Source organism: Cyrtonyx montezumae, unplaced genomic scaffold, assembly GCF_038088225.1.
Source record: "Cyrtonyx montezumae isolate F1298 unplaced genomic scaffold, pur_monq_1.0 scaffold_36, whole genome shotgun sequence".
Taxonomy (NCBI): domain Eukaryota; kingdom Metazoa; phylum Chordata; class Aves; order Galliformes; family Odontophoridae; genus Cyrtonyx; species Cyrtonyx montezumae.
In genome coordinates, this window is record NW_027072041.1 from 4,023,656 (window position 1) to 4,030,998 (window position 7,343).

The window sequence follows — 7,343 nt, forward strand, 5'->3', positions numbered from 1 at the left end:
CAGTAGGAGTCAGCTGTTTAAGAATATATACTAGTCTCCATGGTTATAGTGGACAGATGAGAGAAGATCTGAAAATGTGTGCTTATATGCATACTTCTTTAGCCAAAGTATACCCAGCTGATATACCTTGATTTGAGGTTGTGCCAGATGAGATTCAGGGTGGAAAAAATTATTATCTGGAAGAGTAGTTTAGATGGAAAATATATGATCAGCTATATCAGCTTGGAGGTCTTTTCCAACACTGGTGATTCTACACCAATGATTTGTTTTGAAATATTCTAATTTAGGTGCAAACAAACCAGTTGTTTGTTTTAAAGGAATATGTACTGCCAACTTTCTCCACCTTTGGATGTTGAGTGTGCCTCAACAGAATTAGGGATCCTGCATGACTTTGGAAGTGACCTCTGGAGACCATCTACTCCAACCCTACCTGCTGAAGCTGGTTTCCTACAGCAGGTTGCACAGGAAAGCATCCAAGCAAGTTTGGATATCTCCAGAGAGGGAGAAACCACCACCCCTGCCACAGCTTGTTCCAGGTCTCTGTCACCCTGACAGTAAATAAGTTTTTCCTCATGTTTGCATGGAACTTACTGTGTTCCAGTTTATGCCTGTTGTCCCTTGTTCTGTTGCTGGGCATTGCTGAAAAGAGCCTGACCCCATTTGCTTGACTCCTGCACTTTAAACATTTATAAGCATAACACCCCCTGTCAACCCTCTCTTCTCCAGATGGAACAGCCTCAGGTCTCTCAGCCCTTCCTCGTAAGGGAGATACCCCAGGACCTGATCATCTTTGTGGTCTTCCACTAGCCTCTCTCCAGCAGTTCCATGTCCTTCCTGAACTGGGAAACCCAGAACCAGACACTATGATGCAGATGTGGCCCCAGCAGGGCATAGTAGACGGGAAGCACAACCTTCCTCAACCTGGTGGCAGAGTTCTTTCTAAAAGCACCCCAGGACATCACTGGATCACTGGCCTTCTTGGCCACAAAGGCACATGGCTGGCTCATGGCCACTGGCATGCCCACATCCTTCTCAGAGTTCCTCCCCAGCAGGTCAGAATGGTGTATGTTATTAGCATAGAACAAAGCTCAGTAGATCTTTAGACTTTTAAACAGATGTTCGTACTCCACTTGTGGGCAACTTACATATAATTCAAGTTTTTACAAGGCATATTTCATTCCATACTTTTATTCACAGATCTACTGAGACCAGTTACTTCAGCAAACCTTCCCAAAATAAAGCCTTTGTTCAGATGATTAAAGAGATAGCAAGGCTGAGACTAACAGTCATTTCCCAGTAGTATCAGCATGGCTAGTCCTTAGCCAGCTTTCTGAAGACATGACCATGACAGTACAGACATTATTTTCAAACACCCAGTTATAAGGTTCTTTGTAGCTTTAAATATACAAATATTTAAATATATGCATATATTTAAAGCTATATTTTATGTATATATATATTTATATTATACACACACACACACAAAATGGTGCTGCATTTGGAGTATTTTAATTTCCTACAGAAGGTAGAAGAATGAATAACGCTTTAAAGCAATTCCCCAATAAAGTTGTAAAATTTTTCCCAGGAAACAGTTCCAGAACATGTCCTTGCTCCCACACTGATGGCATATACTTTAGTATTAAGTTACCACAAGTGTTAACATTAGCTGATTTTTAGGATGCACATTCTTCAATTTTAACATAAGCAATTTTTACAAAACATACATCAGTGAAGATTTCTTCTTCCAAGTTAACACATGCTCCATGTACTGTACTTGTCTTTCTAACAAAAGAAAGGGTAAATCTGTCTTATTTAACAACTCCATTCAGATGCCAATGCCAACAATAACCCTGCCATGGGCCTGCTGCTACAACCTATCACAGATCCATTGGAAATACAATTTGTAGGAGGACAAAAAAAGAAAAAAAGCATACCATCTCCGAAGATCATGAACACTTTCTCTCCAAGTACACCACTGTTTGCTGGCACCTGTTTGTCCATCAAGTAGCTCATGACTTGCTGAGGTGAGAAGAAACCCAATCTATCCAAATCAGGAAGTGAATAACTTAAGCTTAAGCAAAAAAAAAAAAAAAGAAAAAAAAAAAGAAAGAAAAAGGGGCATCAAAGCAAACCTATTATTAATTCTGCATCCAACCTAAACAGTGTCATCTTTGGATTACACCAGTAACTAAAATTAATGAGCTATCAGAAAAGGAATTATTTCCTTCTGTACATTTTTTTATTATTATTTACATTATACAATAAAGCCTAACTGCTGGGTAGTGTGATTATATGCAATACATAAATATGAACTATCTGTACACGTTTGCATATCTAATAACAGAACAAACAATGTTAAAGCAAAACCAGATTTCTTTAATAGTGAAGTAAAAACTAAGACTGAACACCGCAATAAAAATCAGAAGTTCAAAAGTAGTATATCTTGTGTACATATGTAACTATTTACAGATGAGAACAGGCATTACCACAACACTAGTCTAAACCATACTTGTCTATATAAAAAACACAAATTTCATACGTCACAAAAAAACCTTCCATTATAACACAGAAGTGATATTACCAGACAAGCATCAGTGAAGTATACTGCCTTTTCTAGAGTTGTTATTGTACAATGCTGTAGATAATGCAGCCCATGCAATACACCCAAGAACACTACAGTCCTACGGCCAAGTACAATTAAAAATGATAAAGCAGCCCTTCAAGAGTGGTTCCAGCTACCACTTAAGTCTACAGTAGCTATGTCAGGTATGGTTTTCCATGCAAAGTGGTGCAACTGTTACATTAAAACTAGAGAAAAAAAAAAGAAGGTAATATTATTGTGAACTCAAAAGACACTGAACATAAGTAGTATGTGATAAACCGCTCTAATACTTCAGCAACTCACTCAAGATACATGTTGCTTGACAGAGCTGTTTTGGTATGTCTAAAAACATGAAACCTGTGTTCTGTAAATGAACATTGTTGAATCTTAAAACATTGTGCTACACAACTGTCTTTGCTACGCAAGAAAAAGCAAACAGTTCTGTTGCAGGCTCTTTTTATAAGACTCCAAAAGGACATCTCCTTTCCACAAACAAATTTCATGGCTCTAAACTTAATATCGTTGATTCCAAAACAGTGTTCTTCATGCACCTTTTTTCTTCTTTTTCTCAGAAGTTACTTTCTAAAGTATGGCATCAACATTCATCTTACTGGAAAGGCAGACCTCTCGGCATAGCTGTTGTGGTGTTGATGCCGGTATTCCACATCAGAGCATCACGCAGCAGTGAAGGAGTTAATGCTGTGGGAGCAGCAGAGGGGCGGAGCTCCGCCCCGGATGCCAGGCCGAGCTCTGCCTGGGCGCCTTCTCTCTCAGCGGCTGTGGAGGTTCAGCACGTGTGCTTCCCCTGCACTTCCTCCCTAACGTAAGCTCACAGCTTTTGGTTTGGAAACTTCATTTCTCTCTCAATTGTTCAATTTTGTTAGATTTAGTAAAGTTACCGTTCCTTCTGAAATCGTGCTGTTGTTTTTTGCAGACCCATCTATTCCCTCCGTTTCCCCCTCCCTCTGGCACGCACAGCTCTGCTCCGGGGGGTAAAGTGGCCACTGCAGTTTTTTTTTTTGTTTTTTTCTCTTTCTTTTCTCTCTCCCTTCTCGGTTTCCCTTGGGTCACTGTCACGGATAACACTGTGATAATTATTGGTGGAGAATGTGGGCAATGCAGTATTGGTACTCCATTGTAGAACTGGTGCTAAGTGGACTAAGGGTTTTCACGTACCTTACAGCATGCTGGCGTCTTTTTAAGCTCCTCGCGTTCAGCACCGGAGTCATATGTGCATACAGCTACTTTAGTGTGCTGATGGGGTTACCTGCCTCCTGCCTAAACACCCTGGCTAATGTGACAGACTATATGGCATTTGGATTGGTTTCCAGTTACTCTTTTCAGGTCTTTACCTGTGTTCAGGATGCCAGCCTGGCAACTGTGTTATCCATTTTTCTGCATGCGCTCTCTGCAACAGTAATTTATATCATGTGGAGGAAGCTTTCCTCAAAACCAGAGAGTGTTGAATGGCAGGGAAGATGGAAAAAATTAGGAAAGAAATTAGAAGTGTGGGGACCCCCGGTGTTATGCAACTTTGATCTTGAGCACCTGTAGGATCCTGAGAAATTCAGTGAGTGTTTAGGTAAGGAGCCATGTGACTCAGGACGATATGAGAAGGAATGGATTGTTTGGGGTCTGGCTTGTGCTTATCGAGCTATAATTGATATTCTGGAGAGAATGGTTTCCAAACCGAAGTCCTAAGCAAAAATGGAAAGCTCGAAGTTAGACCTGACCAATCACTGGAAGCACCGGTATCAGTGTTGGTTGCCCCTGTGGAAGGCCAGAAATGGACACGGGTGTCCTCGCGCCTAGAATGGAAAGAAGAAGCAGAGAAAGAAAAGGAAGATCCAGGCGAGGGGCCCTCCTCAGCACCACCACCACCACCTAGAAAGGCCACTAAGAAAAGTGAGAGACATGGAGAAGACAGCGATGATGATGGAGTCACTGTTACCACTATTCGTTGGCCCCTAAAGATGACTGAAATACAAGGTTCAAGAAAGGAGTTTGTACGGCGCTCAGATGAACCTGTTGTCACCTGGTGTTGGGACAACGGTGCCAGCAGTGTGTCCCTAGATGGCAGTGAAGCCCGCCAACTGGGAAGCATTGCTCGAGACCCAGTTATCAACAGAGGGATTAGTAGATGTCTGAGTGGAGTTGCTACCCTCTGGGAATGAGTACTAGTGGCTGTAAAGGATAGATATCCTAACAAAGATGATCTGGAGCCTAAGGTGGAAAGATGGAACACCATGGAGAAAGGCATCCAATTTTTGAGAGAAACAGCTGTAGTAGAGATGCTGTATGATCCCAATTTCGTCCCTAACAATCCACACCAGGACCGTGATCCTGAGAAAGTAAGGTGTACACCTGATGTATATCGTAAGCTCCCAGAAACAGCACCAGAGAGGTACGCAAGTACACTTACTGATTAATAGGGATGAACCTGTGTCAGTATTGGCAACACCTGATGAAGACAAGCATGACCCAAAGAATCTGATGAAGCAGTTGATCAAACTGATGAAAGTCTTGGCCACCAAAGATAACCACCTCTCCTTGAGCAAATGACAGCAGTAACGTCATGTCACGTGTGGCCATGTGGAGCTTCTTATGAGAGAACGGAGAGGATATGAGGAAGTGGCATAAAAAAAACATTCCTGCACTGCGAGCACGGGTAAGAGGACTACAGCAGAGATCAGCCACCAACGAAATTGCTCCTGTCACTGCAGGTAACCAATAGAGGGGCCCTGCCCTCAGCTAGGTGGGGGAAAGGGACAATAGAGTGTATTGGACTGTGTGGATTAGATGGCCTGGCACATCAGAGCCACAAAGATATAAGGCACTGGTGGACACTGGTGCACAGTGCACTCTGATGCCCTCGAGTTATAAAGGGACAGAATTGATTCATATTTCTGGAGTGACTGGGGGTTCTCAGGAACTGTCTGTGCTGGAGGCAGAAATAAGCCTCACCGGTAAAACCTGGCAGAAGCATCCCATAGTGACTGGACAGGGGGCTCCATGCATACTCGGTATTGACTATCTCAGAAGGGGACATTTCAAGGATCCCAAGGGGTACCGATGGGCTTTTGGAATAGCTGCTGTAGATGCAGACAACATTCAGCAGCTGTCTGTTTTACCTGGCCTGTCAGAAGATCTGTCTGTTGTGGGGGTACTGAAAGTAAAGGAGCAGCAGGTACCTACTGCTACAAAAACAGTCCACAGACGGCAGTACTGCACCAACAGGGATTCCTTGCTCCCCATTCATGACTTGATCCGTCAGCTAGAGACAGGGAGTGACCAGCAAAACTCACTCACCTTTTAACAGCCCCATATGGCCGGTGCGTAAAGCCAGTGGAGAATGGAGGCTGACGGTAGATTACCGTGGCCTGAATGAAGTCACACCCCCACTGAGTGCTGCTGTGCCAGATATGTTGGAGCTGCAATATGAACTGGAGTCAAAAGCAGCCAAGTGGTATGCCACCATTGACATTGCCAATGCCTTCTTCTCAATTCCTTTGGCCACAGAGTGCAGACCACAGTTTGCTTTCACCTGGAGGGGCGTTCAGTACACCTGGAACCGTTTGCCCCAGGGGTGGAAACACAGCCCAACCATCTGCCATGGGCTGATTCAAACCACACTCGAACAGGGTGGGGCACCTGAGCACCTCCAGTATATTGATGACATTGTTGTGTGGGGTGATACAGCAGAGGAAGTTTTTAAAAAAGGAGAGCGAATAATCCAAATTCTTCTGGGTGCTGGTTTTGCTATTAAACGGAACAAAGTGAAGGGACCTGCCCAAGAAATTCAGTTCCTAGGAGTAAAATGGCAAGATGGACGTCGTCACATTCCAGGAGATGTGATTGACAAAATCACCAGTATGTCACCACCCACTAGCAAGAAAGAGACACAGTCTTTTCTGGGTGTAGTAGGTTTTTGGAGGATGCACATCCCAAACTACAGCCTCATAGTAAGCCCCCTCTATCAAGTGACTCGGAAAAAGAATAATTTTGCATGGGGTCCTGAACAGCAGCAGGCCTTTGAGCAAATCAAGCAGGAGATAGCCTGTGCTATGGCCCTGGGGCCAGAACGGATGGGACAGGATGTGAAAAACATCCTCTACACTGCTGCTGGAGAGAAAGGTCCCACTTGGGATCAGTGGCAAAGAGCTTCTGGGGAAACCCGAGGCCGACCCCTGGGATTTTGGAACAGAGTGTACAGGGGTTCAGAGGAGTGCTACACTGCAACTGAGAAGGAGATTTTGGCAGCATACGAGGGGGTTCGAGCTGCCTCTGAAGTAATTGGTACTGAGACACAGCTCCTCCTGGCACCTCGACTGCCAGTGCTGAACTGGATGTTCAAAGGAAAGGTTCCCCCCACCCATCATGCTACTGATGCCACCTGGAGTAAGTGGATTGCGCTGATTACCCAGCGAGCTCAGATGGGGAACCTCAACCGTCCAGGAATCCTGGAGGTGATCATGGACTGGCCTGAAGGCAAGAAATTTGGAACATCACCATCAGAGGAGATACCACGTGCTAAAGAGGCCCCACTATATAATGAACTAACAGAAAATGAAGACATATGCCCTGTTCACTGATGGATTGTGTCGTATCGTTGGGAAGCATCACAGATGGAAGGCTGCTGTGTGGAGCCCCACACGACGAGTTGCAGAGGCCACCAAAGGAGGAGAGTCAAGCCAATTTGTGGAGGTAAAGGCTGTCGAGCTGGCCTTAGATGTGGCTGAAC